The 14,005-nt window shown below is 36.0% G+C and overlaps 1 pseudogene; it reads left to right on the forward strand.

The window, feature by feature from the left end:
• The first annotated feature begins 12,645 nt into the window (after positions 1 to 12,645).
• Positions 12,646 to 13,822, forward strand: LOC122135024 (annotated as a pseudogene).
• The last annotated feature ends 183 nt before the right edge of the window (positions 13,823 to 14,005 follow it).

A 14,005-nucleotide genomic window follows, 5' to 3' on the forward strand; every position in this document is an offset into this window, starting at 1 on the left:
CTGGAAAACTCACAATTCTTCAGTTAAATATGAGATAGTTTATGCCAGAACATGATCACCAGTTTGATAGTCATCATTATATATTGCTATCATAATTTTTTCTGTAATTAAAGTATTTAGATGAAAATGGCATGATCTTAATCTGCACTTTAATAAGCAATATTTGGCATTATCATTGATTTACTTGGATTATATGCGAACATGTTCAAAACCATACAAAGTTAGCTCCTGGGTGTTTATTCACACAACATTTGTAAATATATAAGTGAATGTGATGCACGGTAGAATTTTTAGAAAGATTAAAATATACCTTACTTTTTCAGGAAAACATATGTTTGCTAATGACTAAGACATTACAAAGCTACAGTGAAGCTAAAAACACATACAATTTAACTTCTGTAATGAAACATTTCATTGAGGGAAAATGATTGTTGGTAGTAGTAGATGGTAGTTTTTTTTTTATTTGTTGTTTATTAGGTATTATGAGATATTATGAGTAATATTACTGTATTTTTCTGTCTATCTAAGCAGCTTGCATCAATAGAGGAGAAAAGGCTGAGAAAGTTAATATAAACTGCGACAACAAACATTTCTTTAAAATAATGCAGAATGATCGTCTACCAATAAAATGATGCACATGAAGGTCCTAATTATAATAAAACAAGGAATTTTTAAAGAAAAAAAAAAAAACGGGTCAATTGTGGTTCATTCATATTGTGTTTAATGCATAGCAAGTTTCTAAAGGTTCTCATGGGAATTTTGGATGTCATATATTGAGGCATGTCAAAAATGGCCACATACTGTAGCTGAGGATAGGTCAGTCCACAGCAGAGAGGTCAGATGACTTGACTTTGGACTCCAGAGAGATGGACGCCAATGGATATAAGCTTGAGCCCTGAGATTCTGCTCTGTACATCATATAGCTGTAAACATGGGAAAAACATGCTTTCTCTTCTTGAAAAACCTTCTTTGACCCCCCATCAGTCAGAACACAGACGACCCAATGGGAGTGAGAGAAGAGGGACACCGAGCTCTGAACCCAAACAGAGGAATACAGTGGGATGTGGCAGTTTTGACCATAGGACTATCAGCTTTACAAGTCCTATTTGAAGATATTGTGTCCAAAATGAAAATATGGCTTAAATAGGAAGTCATTTGGGAGTTTTTTTTTTGGGAATATTATATATGGTTTTTTGGTTGCATTTTTGTAATTATAAGCAGCATCATATATTATTTTTGTCTCGATTTTTCAGTAAAATAAATATGTAAATGGATCTAGTTGAAGGGTATTTACTTAACGTGCAGTCATGTAATCAGATTATTATATGAAAAATATAATTTAAATGATATTAGTCATGAAAAATTATTATGTAAACCTCAATAAATTTTGTAAAATTGAAGCTTAAACTATTTAGCAATAGGTTAAGAAAATTAAGCAAACAACAACAAAAACAAAGGCAACAATAAACAAAAACTAGTGATTATTTTGTTTAGGTAAGTAAATCTAATAAAACAAAACAATTAAAAAAGCAAACTAACAAAAACAAACAAAATAAATAAAACATAATAGATGTACAATATAAAAACTTAAGTTTAAGTTGGCAGCAAAAATATTTAGCAAAAGTAATTAGCAATAGAAACTAAATACACAAAATAGTACAAAACTGCTGCTTTTAGAAATCTGAATCATAACGTATATATATATATATCTATTAATATATATATATATATAATATATATATATATATATATATATATATATATATACATATATAATGCTTTTTCTCTCTCTATACTGTATCTGACAAAGGATGTCTCAATTTCACCCCTACTTTTATTCTGCGAATTCAGGAGAAGCTTTCTTAAGGTCAATTTTTCTTTCTAATGATGCTCTGTGGGACTAATTTTGGTCACTTGGAATGCATTTTGTTTATTAGTATCCTGTCATGTTCTGCCAAAAAATTACTCTAAAGTTCTCTACAGTTTACACTATTTGAATCGACCTATATTATCTCCCAACAGGCGTTTAACCTTTAACATAAAATAAAGCCATCCGTTTATGACCACATGATTGTTCACACTGTTCAGTAGAGTAGAAATGTGTTTAAATCAACTGTTCAATAGCGTAAATGTGATTCTTCCTAGAACAGCTATGAGTTTTCCAGATGTGAGCTGCATTTTAAGTATTCACAAAGGACGTGTCATATTAAATTAACTGCTGGTGGTAAGTCCCGGGGCTTATTTTAATTGAGATGAAGTGTCCTTTTATTATGAACAGAAAGACTTGTTTATTTTAGAGGCGAGGCGGTATTGAAAAGCCCATTTCAGCTATACAGGAATAAATTTAACAGGGGTGCATGCAAGTTCATAGGAAATGAAAGGAATCGAACAGGGTATTTACACTCAAAACAAAATGAATATGTATATAAAAATGTGTTTTCAGCAGGATATATTGCATGGCTTGCATTAAACAATATAATAAAACAGATGTGTTAAGGTTCACCTGTCACATATTTTCCCAGAACAATCGCCAAAACAAGCTTCAGTTATCAATAGGGAAAAGAAACTAGTGATGACATGGTGCGACATGAAAAATGTGTTGTGCAGAAATGCATCAATTAAATTCAATTCTCAAATGTATTAGTCATATTTATACTGTTTCAAAATCTAGTGAGCTGCCTACCTGGTACTTAGTATAGACAGCATTTTTTGATAATGTAAACAACACGAAGGCTGCGTTCCAAAAGATGCATTATGTTTCCCTTTTAATCCTTCTGCTGTGCTGTAAATCCAGGTAAAATATTACCATCTTTTAAAAAAATTGCTTGTAATTATCTCCTTATTCTATCCAGTCATTTCTGACCTAAAACAGCACTAGTATAACAAGTGTGTGTGTGGGGGGGGGGGGGCTGTTACATGCATATCTTCAGCCCTCCGGGTTATAAACTTATACCGTGAAGGGACGAATTTCATTACAGCTCCATATGTTTCGTATACATACCCTGTTCAGCCCACTGCCACAACAGTGGGCTAACAAAGATACTTTTATCTGTTGAGATGGATAGTCTAAAATTATATTCAGGATAAAGGTTTGCGAAAACATTATTGATGGTGTATATTACACTGAAAAAAGTGATGCTACTCCCAGTTTATACATTTGTCCTTAAAATGAACTGATCTACAGCCATACAGTGGAGTGTGTTAGGACAGTGAAGAACTATTGGGAGGATTGTTTTGCTTGCATTTGTGTTGTGGGTGAAAAGGGAGGTTATGATTCCTGTTTGATTTGTCGAAAGGCCAGGCAAAATGTTTATTAGTCTAACAGTTGGACGCAAGTCTCCCAGGGTGGAGTGCACTTGTTCGATACAGTTTTATACACTATACACTTTGGCAGAGGGTGTTGCTGTGTAGCTGTTAGGCTGGAATCTGATCAATTCTGATCACTGGGGGCAGAGTTTTTCACACTGGGGCCACAAAAAATGTTCTGAGCAGAACAAAAAAAAAAAAAAAAAAAAAAAAAAGCAAACAACAAAGCAAAACAAAATAAAAAAAACAATCAAACAATAAATCAAAGCACACAGAAAATGAAAACAAAACAATAAAAAGGCGAACAAAAAAACAGCAAATACAAAACAAACAACAAAACTAAAATCAAAGCAAATGAAACAAAAACTAAGCAAACAATAAAACAAAGCAAACAAAACTAAAATAAACAAATATGAAACAAAACAAATGGCAAAACTAAAATAAACAATTATGAAAATAAACAAATGGCAAAAAAAGCAAACAACAAAAAGGAAACAACAAAACAAAAGTACCAAACTTACTTATTTAATTACATATTAATTATATTTTCTTTCAAATTACTGGTTGTAAATTACAAGATTCATAGAAATTAATTAAAAAAAAAAGATTTTTAAAGAAATAAGATTTTTTTTATAAAAATTGTCAACTTAATAGAAATATTTTCCTAAAAAATATTTGACAATTTTAAAAATTTTATAATTATAAATATATATTGTTATTTATAATATTATCTGTAATATTTCAAGTGTGAATGGATAAAATAGAGCATAGAACACAATTAATAATTCCAGTATGTCCATGTAAAACATGTCTTAGGCATGTAGAATACCTCTATAAAATAATCCAGGCATTCCTGAAGCGCTATTGCACTAACAGCCATTTCAAAGCTTTTTCAGGAGTCTATAGCTCTGCAGACGGAAACCCTGCTTACCTTTCCACTACCCAAAATCAGAGACGCCCTCGGGGCAGCCATTATGCAAACCAAAGAGTGCGACCCAAGATCCTCTGCGGTCTTCCAGACGCCCAAGACTAGAGTCGAACATCATCCGCACATGTGCGTAGAACAGATCCAGCTGGAGGTGAGTGAGAGGGTTTGGTTAAAAACACTTTATAGGTGTTAACATAATAAACCAGGGCTTATTCTGAGAATAAATGGCAACTGATGTTGTTTAAGAGACTTGCTGAAGGCCTGTGGGCTTCAAAGTCTCCACACGGCAGCTGTGTAAATACGACGAAGGAAACCAGGGGTCAAAAAGGGGGGAACGAGATGGAGGCCTGATGAGAAAGATGGTAAATACAAAGTTATCTATATGAATTACCGGGAATAAAAGCATTTAGTGAGATCAAAAGAGTCTGAAAGCATAATTTATCATAACTGCAGGTAAAAGGACACCAAATTAGTGAAAATACCCAGATATGAATGGCTATATTCGGTTCACAACGGTTTTAAGTGCCATGAGAGACAAAAACCAGCCGTGGCCCTTAAAACACAATCAGAAGTTAAAACAGTGATGATTGCTGAAATAATACTTCTGCATATGACCCATCACATTCCTAAAAGAACATCTGTATTTCAGTGAGAAACTCCATTTTGTCTTTGTAGCGCTGCTTGAGTGAGCCAGAACAAATACTTCAGAGTTTTAGCATGCTTCGCCAGTCACACACTGTCAGCGCTGCCAGTGATGTAAACGTTGTGCTAATTCGCCAAATCCAACATTAAAGGACACCCTGGGGTCTAAATCAAATAAACTCTCATGTAGAGAAAGACCTCACAGAAGATAATCTGGGCAGTGTAAATCTCACAATGTAAAAGATTCAAGCAAAATCCCTTTTAGTTCTGGTCTGTTTGGTTTTATAAATGGGAACTGAACAACTGAAATTCAATCTTGTCGCAGCATGGTCAATAAAACCTCACTCATGCCTGAAGTACTGTACAAATCTTAACCAAATTGTTGGCCTAAAACAATAAGCTTTTAAAATCATTCAGAGGTAAAACCGTACATGTAATGAGTTTTCTGTTATATGTCAGTTCTTTCTCTATGACAGTAATGAGTGAAGAAAAAGGCTAGTTTTACAACAGTGTTTCAGTATGACGGTAAAAAAACAAAAAAACATCAAAGTAGAGTGCATTAGTGCCCACCCACTTTTTCAGCTGCACTTCTGGAAGTATTTTTCCCATTCATTTTTCCCATAGGGATTTTAAAAAGTCTTTGTTAGGCCATGAACCAAACCAACCAACTGCGAGGTGAATCACAATATTACAAACTTTGATTGGAAGCAATCATTTTATATGTTTTGCTCACTGTGACTCTCTGATTGGTGGAATTTTCTTCACATCATATATATATAAAAAAACATTTTTTACATGTTTTAGATATTTTTTATACATATGCAATGTGCAATGTCTAAACAATAAAATATTTCTAAGGGTAGATCAATCTAGATTTCTTCACTTTGTTTTGAAGGTCTTGAAAACCAACTCAATGCAGGCCTGTATTTAATAGCTCTGCCCATAAGAATCAAGAGCTGTTTACCTGCATTAGTGTTTACCAGGGAAAGTCCTCTCTCTCCCCAGACTCGCTCATCAGTGAGACTGGGAAGGAGGAATCCACATGGGTTCTGAGCACAATAAGCTATTGGGTGTGTAGTGTGTGAGTGGTTTGTGTGTGTACCCCCTAACGAGGCCAGTGCCGCCAACCTAGACTCTCCGGAAGCATTGGCGACTGCAGCACAGTGACAGCAGGAGACAGGAAGAGCCACAAATACAGGAACACACAGTATACCAGAGACAGAGAGCAGACACAGGGAGTAATGAGAGGAGAATCACACGTCCACTACTCAGACAGTGAGCGAGACGAGGGGAATATGGGTAAGAACAGAACAGGGTCATGGCATAGTGGTTGTGCAGGGGCTTATGCCACATTGGTTTCAATCTGGCTTGCGTCAAATAACCCAATACCTTGCTCCTATTCATATAATCCCAATATTTAGATGATTTTAACCTGGCAAGAGGGTATTTAAGGACAGATCTGAGCCAAATGTAGATACCAGAATATTATAATTCCACTGAGAAACCACCTAGCAACACCATTGCAGGAAATTTTCATGGGCAAGTAGCATACCCTTTTTTTTTTTTTTTTTTTTTTTTAAGAAAATGCAAAATGTAATATTATATCCTACACTCATATATCAATTAAAAACAATTTTTTAATATTTAATATTTTTTAATTAAATAATATGTTAAATATTACATTGTTATATTGCATATTATTCACATATTTAACAAAATAATAAAATTAAACTAGCAAAGAATTCTCTCCCCGCCAAAGTCATTATATTTAACAAAAAGCATTAAACTTTTAAAAACATTTTTGTTAACTGAAATAAAGCTGGAATAAAAGAAAATTAGATTAAATTAGAAATGTTGCCTTGTTGCAGTTAACTGAAATAATTTTAAATAAGTTGAAGCGCTAAAATTACTAACTGAAAATAAATAAAAATATAAATGGACTAAAACTAAAATAAAATAAAAATTAATTAATATCCATAGTCATTAATATTGGAAAACATAACCAAAATTAAAATGAATACTGAAAATATACAAAATAAAAGCTGATTTAAAATATTAAAAAACTATAATAGAATATAAATACTGAAATAACACTGCCATCCACAAATGCATGAAGCACTAAAAATACTGGAAATAAATAAACTGGAAATCAATTAAAAATAAAATGGACTAAAACTAAATCAATTTAAATAGTAATAGTAAAAACATAAAAAAATAACATAAAATGAAATACCAAAAATATAAAAATAAACACTCATTTAAAATATTAAAGAAATTATAACCATACACAAACACATGACAGTACACACCCTTATAGATGACGGTAAACATGCTTGCATGCATACTCATGTTTGGCAACAATTCTTTGTACAGAAATGTAAGTCAGACTCAGCACACAAATATGTGCATTCAAACCTGAACACACATTCACTGCTCTTTTGAGAACTGTGTTTAGCAGCAGTTGTGCATTACTGGCAACACAATCAGTGGACCACACAATGGATCCATGTCATAATTTATGTCTGTAGACAGACCATCTATGAATAAACAATTGTTTCCATGGCTGTATATTGTGCTAACGGTAAGTGTAGCAGGAATCCCCCAGGGCTTTGTCCTCAGTCCCATACAGTTCTTGTAGTGGTCTATAACTGGCCCTCTGTGGGCCGTTTCGGCACAGGGAACCTGGATTAGCTATTCCCTGAGACCTGCTATCTGAAATCAGCCGCCAAACACAACACAACAAATCAACTTTATCGGCATAAACTATCTTCACTTCAGATTACAGACTTTGAGAAACAGATCGAGGAAGTCAAGGAACGAGGTAACAGGAACCATGTAAATTGCAAGAGAGATATTGTCATATGTATGTGTGTGTGTGTGTGTGTGTTCACATATGTGTACAGAACAATCCGAGCTAAGGCTGGGTGTATTCACTATGAACCCCCTGCTGGGACAGAGGCCTGGGCCAGAGCTATTCAGATGCACAGCTCGATCCCTTTATCCAGCCTTGAGAACAGACCTGTGGTCATACATCTGGTGATCTGCAAGTTTAAAAGGACAAAAACAGAAAAGTCCTAATTTCTTAGGAGAAGTCCTTTCTTTTATTCCATCATACAGAAAGTTTAAATTTTGCAGAATGTCCTAATGCATCAGGCTAGGTTTGAAACGTTAAGGATGGTTTGATAATGTGAACCAACAACTGACAACACTTTTTATAGAATTGGTTAATCTTGGTTAATATATCTAATTCTGCATGTATTCTGTGTGTATACTAATATATTTTTATAACATTATTAAAAGTTGACATTAACAATTTCATTGGTGGTTTCAATGCATTATGAAAAAAAAAAAATAATATATTTATAAAGGGGGGGAAACAATTTGTTCATTATTAGTTCATACTACCTAATGTAAAAATATGTTAACTTAGTTTAAATAATATGAATAAATAGCAGTCTCAAGTTTTATTATACAATTCTATTTCCATACAGGCATGAACATTTATGACTGGAGTTCTCATAAGATCTCTGTCTTCTGAATGTTCCTATATATCAAACTAAAATTAGACAGTTAATTGGCCATATAAGGGTGAATTAAGTTAGGAGTACTTATATGAAATATATTTAAACCAGACCAAATAAGGCAATTTCTACCAAATAGAGCAGTTTCTATCTTTAAGATCATTCTTCCATGAAAAAGAATGAGAGACATACATTCAAAATGAAAAATGGAAGGAAAAACCAGGAATAAATGTTCGGATTCTCAAAAATAGCGGTCTTGGATTCTAAAAGGATGACTCCCAAGTGAAAATGCAAGGGTTCAATGGTAACAGTTCAAACAGGAGACTATATGAACTCCAAAAATCAATTTAACAGACATTTGGCATGTTAAACAATAACTCCCCAAATGACAACTGTCTATTGTCTATTGTATGGAGATGTCTAGCTTTGCTCATTTAGTGAAAATATCAGCACACAGAGTACTATTACTGGAAAAAACACTGGCTCAGAGAACGACAAGCTCAGCTTGTTATTTTCTAACAGTCCCATGTATTATGTCTTATGTCCAGCACAATACATGTATGTCAAAACTAAACAGCTTTGAACAGAATATCATGAAAGCATCTTAATATTTTAAAACAGAAAAATAAAATAAAATAAAAATTATATTTTAAGATTTATTTGATACACTGATCAGCCACAACATTAAACCCACTGACAGGTGAAGTGAATAACATTATATTCTTACAATGGCACTTACAATGTCAAGGGGTGGGATATATTAGACAGCAACTGAACATTCAGTTATTGAATTTCATGTGTTGGAAAAATACTCAAGTGAAAAGATCTGAGTGACTTTGATAGTAATGGTTAGACAACTGGGTCTGACGTCAAATCGTAAAGAGTCAAGTCTTGGTCCAAACATCAAGTCTTGTGGGGCGTCCCGGTATAAGTGGTTAGTACCTACCAAAATTGGTGCAAGGAAGAACAACTGGTGAACCAGTGTCAGGGTCATGGATGCCCAAGTCTCACTGATGCAGGAGGGCAATGAAGGCTAGTTTTATCAGGACTAATCACACAGAAGAGCTACTGTAGCTCAAACTGCTGAAAATGCTGGCCATGAGAGAAAGCTGTCAGAACTCATAGTGCATTGCAGTTTGCTGTGTATGGGGCCACAAAGCCGCAAACCGCTTAGAGTACCCATGATTCATAAGATTTAGTAAACCTGTGTATGAACCGGGTATCTACTATATGTCCAGCATATGGAACAGGTAAAAGTATTACAGTATAAGACAAAGTAAGTACAAATTTATAACCTCTCTCCATTGTTACTATGACACCTGTGATTGCCAACAGACTGGATCTTTTTAAAGAATGACTGTAGACAGAAACACCAGCGTTTGCAGGTGTCTGTGACAGTTCTGAAACTTTCTTTTCTTTTGCGGTGTATTCTGTTACTCATGGTTGATAGATGTTCGTACAGTGCATCTGGTGTTCAGCAGGGCTCAGGGAAATGCTTGTGCATGAAAGCTGTCAGCAGGAGCCGTTTTTCACCCAGCTCATAACCCGATCCACCCTTGAGAGTCATTCATTGCCTTGCATGCATGTCACAATACAATCTCTGCATCTTGGGGGAAACTGTAAAATCCTATCTAAGAACCGTTTCCATGTCCCACCTGAAATTAAGGGCCTTGTATATTTAAGTAAAGCAGGCAGTCAAGCCAACACAAATGTTTAGAAACCCTCTAAATGTCCAGTTCACATTATTAACGGCTCTTCGATCGTATGCTACACAATACATAAATGGTGTCTTGGTGTGTAAGTCTTGTTTGTGCGATTTAGTCACGGATTATTCATCGTTAGTCAACGAGGAGCTAGAGTTTATGTGCCCCTCGAGGCCTCCACTATTTGCCCTTCACCTGTGTGTGGTAATGAGGGAATGAGGGACGTCCGAGAAGAAATGCCAAGCTGCAATCACAGTACATGCCTGCCTGATCCAAACACTTTCCTTTCTTTGTTATCCAAACTGTTTCTTCCGCACAGCGTGAGGCATGTTTCTAATTATAGTCCAGCAGAGAGACGCAGCGGGATCCCGTCAACATGTGATTCATAGTGCAGGTGACCCAGAGACTCTTTCCTAGAACGTCTGGAGGAGAAGAACTCGCTGTTACATAGGCTCATTCAGACTCTGCTGTGCTAAATCAATGCTGCACTAAAGGCACTACTGTAAACCATATTTTATGCAATTTCACTTTCAGTAAAAGGCTAGCATCACTATTATGACTGCTGATACTCACAGATAGTGTTGTAGCACTAGTGCAAGAAGTATTAAGTGAATTATATTTTAGAAACAATTTATAAAAATAAAAATAAAAATTGCTTTTTCGGCAACAAAATTAGTTCCAAACAAAACGAGCAATCCATGGCAACTGTTGTGTTTCCGAGCAACACACAGCAGTGATTCGTTACTGAACGAATCAGCTGATTTGAACAAATCAGTTGAATAAATGATTCTGTGACTCACACGTTAAGTGATTTGCCACCACCTAGCCAACTGGTGGATTTAGTTTGATATTCATATTCAATTTATTTTTCCATCATATTTCTATATTCAAAATGTTATTTTTTTAAAACATTACTCTCAACAATATTTATGCAATTGTAATTGTACCAATTTAGATGCAGCTTCTATGCTACCTCTGCAGTGCAAAGATGGATTTTGTTGTTCGTAATTTCATTTGATTGGTAACAGCTCTAAAAAAATGTCTTATGATTATAATTGTATTTAATGATCAAATATTAGATTTTTTCAGGCTGTAATTGTGGATCTTTCAGATGAATTTCAGGAGTGTTGATTTGGACTTGATCTCTGTTTAAGTGGACTTGACTACAACACTACTTACAGATTTAAACAAACCCCTAATCTCAAATTTTGCCATGGAACTCATCCTGCAAACTTGAAGGATGGTACTTGAAATGATGTGGCTTGTTTACTTTGTAGATTATTTTCTAAATGTTTGAACATCAGCTTGACCAGACCAGGTAGACCATCTAAAACTGCTTTTTCAACAAGGTCAGCTCTTGTAATAGGTTCAGCCTGTTTTTGCTGAAAGTAAATGCTCCACAGATTTGTCCCGCCCTTGTTGATTATTTTATTTAAACTGTTCATTGGAGAAAACAAGGGGAAATCCTAACAGACAGGAAGGTTCTCCTTTCATAAAAACGGGACTCAAAATTGCAGTGCCAAAAATATTAAGGCTACAAAACAATGTGAGGGCAAAATATCTGGATGACAAATTTGAGCCTCGACGACTCAGTGGTGGACAAACAATTGATCGGAGTGATGTCACCGCCACTATTATCAACTGAAAGTATACTCCTGTGATACGTGTACAGGAATTGAGCCTGCAGTGATAATCACTCTGGAGTCCCAAATATGCACATAAACAAAGGAACTCACATTGAACATGAAATAGCACAGCGGTGAAGTCAAGGCCAAAGCAATAATGTTGATCTTAGGAAGCTCACAGAGGTGGGCGGTCATCATGGGGAGCACAAAATAAAGAAGTCAAATTGGGCTTCGGGAGCACTCCAAGACATAAAAGAGCTATGAAGGTGCCAGAGGACTTTTCAATACTCGGACGTTTTTTTAGAGGGAAAATGTCTTTGTTTCTTTGTTTAGCTGGAGCGGCTTGTCTGGTGGTCCGATCTAAGGTGTATTATAATGGTATTGTATCCTTATGTGCAGGTCACACATGCTCAATCAAACACATAGCAGGCTGCTCCCATATTACTAAGAACACATTGAATTTTTCCATAAATAGCGGGAAGTACTTTAGATCGCTATACGCTTTGATAAAACATGACTTCCTGATGATGTAGTAGGTCTATATGCTGATAAAATGTGACAAATGTGTCTGACATGTGCTTCCTGCATCCTATTGAATGTTAAGCACGAGTGAAAGCTTAAGTTTTTCAGTGTTATAAAAATATATTGGGCTCACCATTGAGATCATATAAGCTATAGGCCTTTGTGAGAAGTTTTTAACAGCAGATACAGTTTTAAGGATTTGTGGTCAAAAGCGGCATTTGTGCCTCACAGCCAAAAGAAAGAGGAATAGATTTTCACATTTTTTGAAGAAAATGTCAGTGCTGCTTGCTAGTGAAAAACTCACAGTCTGGACCAGGGTTCTCCAGACTCGGTGCTGGAGGGCTGGTGTCTTCCAGAGTTTAGCTCCAACCCTTATCAAACACACCTGAACCAGCTAATCAAGATCTTAGGTATACTTGAATTGTCCAGGCAGGTGTGTTGAGGCAAGTTGGAGCTCAACTCTGCAGGACAGTGGCCCTCCAGGACTGAGTTTGGACAGCCCTGGTCTAGATGCTGGAGTCGGCCGTAGAACTTCACCAGGACACGCTTAAAAACTGATGTTGAGTGGTTTCAACGCTGCAGCTAAGGTGTTCTGGGCTACAAGTGATTTTTGAACCCGTTTTAATGTGCAATGCTTGATTTGAGAGTTTTTACTGACATCTACTGTTGAAAAGTGAAATCGCGCAGATAGTGTTCAACCAACTGATGATCCTAGGTCAAAATTAAACTATTATATTATTTTTCATGGATTTAGCAGACACTTTATCCAAAGCAAATACCGTTTGAGCTACTAAAGCCTATTATATTGTACTATATCATACCCTCCTGGGACCCAGGCATAGGCACCTATGACTCTTAGGGAAATATGATAATGTTTTGAAATGATCATTTTAATCTGGCTAATTTTCAAATTGTTTGTCTTAACATCTCAGAATTTTTTTTTATGGGGTTTACCTTTTTGTTACAAAACAGGGCATAATGTTCATACATGTCTTCTGTAGAGGACACCAGGGCAAACATCATGTTTCTTGGGGAGACCCAAGTCCGTAGGGAAATGCTATTTTGTCATTTTTTTCAATCTCCAGCTTGGCACAGCTGCCATGTACTACAATTATTCTGCCATTGAGGAAGAGATTGAGAAGAACAAGGACCACCCCATGTTTGCCCCATTGTACTTTCCCTCTGAGCTTCACAGACGAGATGCCTTGGCCAAAAACCTTGAGTATCTCTACGGTGAAGACTGGGAGAGCAAGATCTCCTGCTCTGCAGCCACTCAGCCCTACGTGGACCATATTCACAAGGTGGGTCGTGATGACCCGGTTCTTTTGGTAGCACATGCTTGGACCTACTACATGGGTGACCTGTCAAGAGGGCCGGTTCTAAAGAAAGTGGCTCAGTGGGCCCTGAAACTGCCCCCTACTGGTGAGGGAGTGAACTTCTACCATTTTGAGGGCATCCACAACCCCACGGCCTTCAAGAGGGATGTTGGATGTATGCTGGAATGAGCTGGAAGTGGATGCTGAGACCAAAAAGAACCTGCTAGACTAAGCCAACCTGGCTTTTAAATATAATTAATTAAGTTTGTTTCTTCATCAGAACAGATTTGGAGAAATGTTGCATTTCATCACTTGTTTACCAACTGGATCCTCTGCAGTGAATGGGTGCCATCAGAATGAGAGCATTCTACACAGTTGATAAACACATCACAATAATCTAGTAATCTACACCACTGTAGTCCATCAATTAGCATCTTGAGAA

The sequence above is a fragment of the Cyprinus carpio genome, chromosome A22 (genome assembly GCF_018340385.1).
Source record: "Cyprinus carpio isolate SPL01 chromosome A22, ASM1834038v1, whole genome shotgun sequence".
In the NCBI taxonomy this organism is placed as follows: domain Eukaryota; kingdom Metazoa; phylum Chordata; class Actinopteri; order Cypriniformes; family Cyprinidae; genus Cyprinus; species Cyprinus carpio.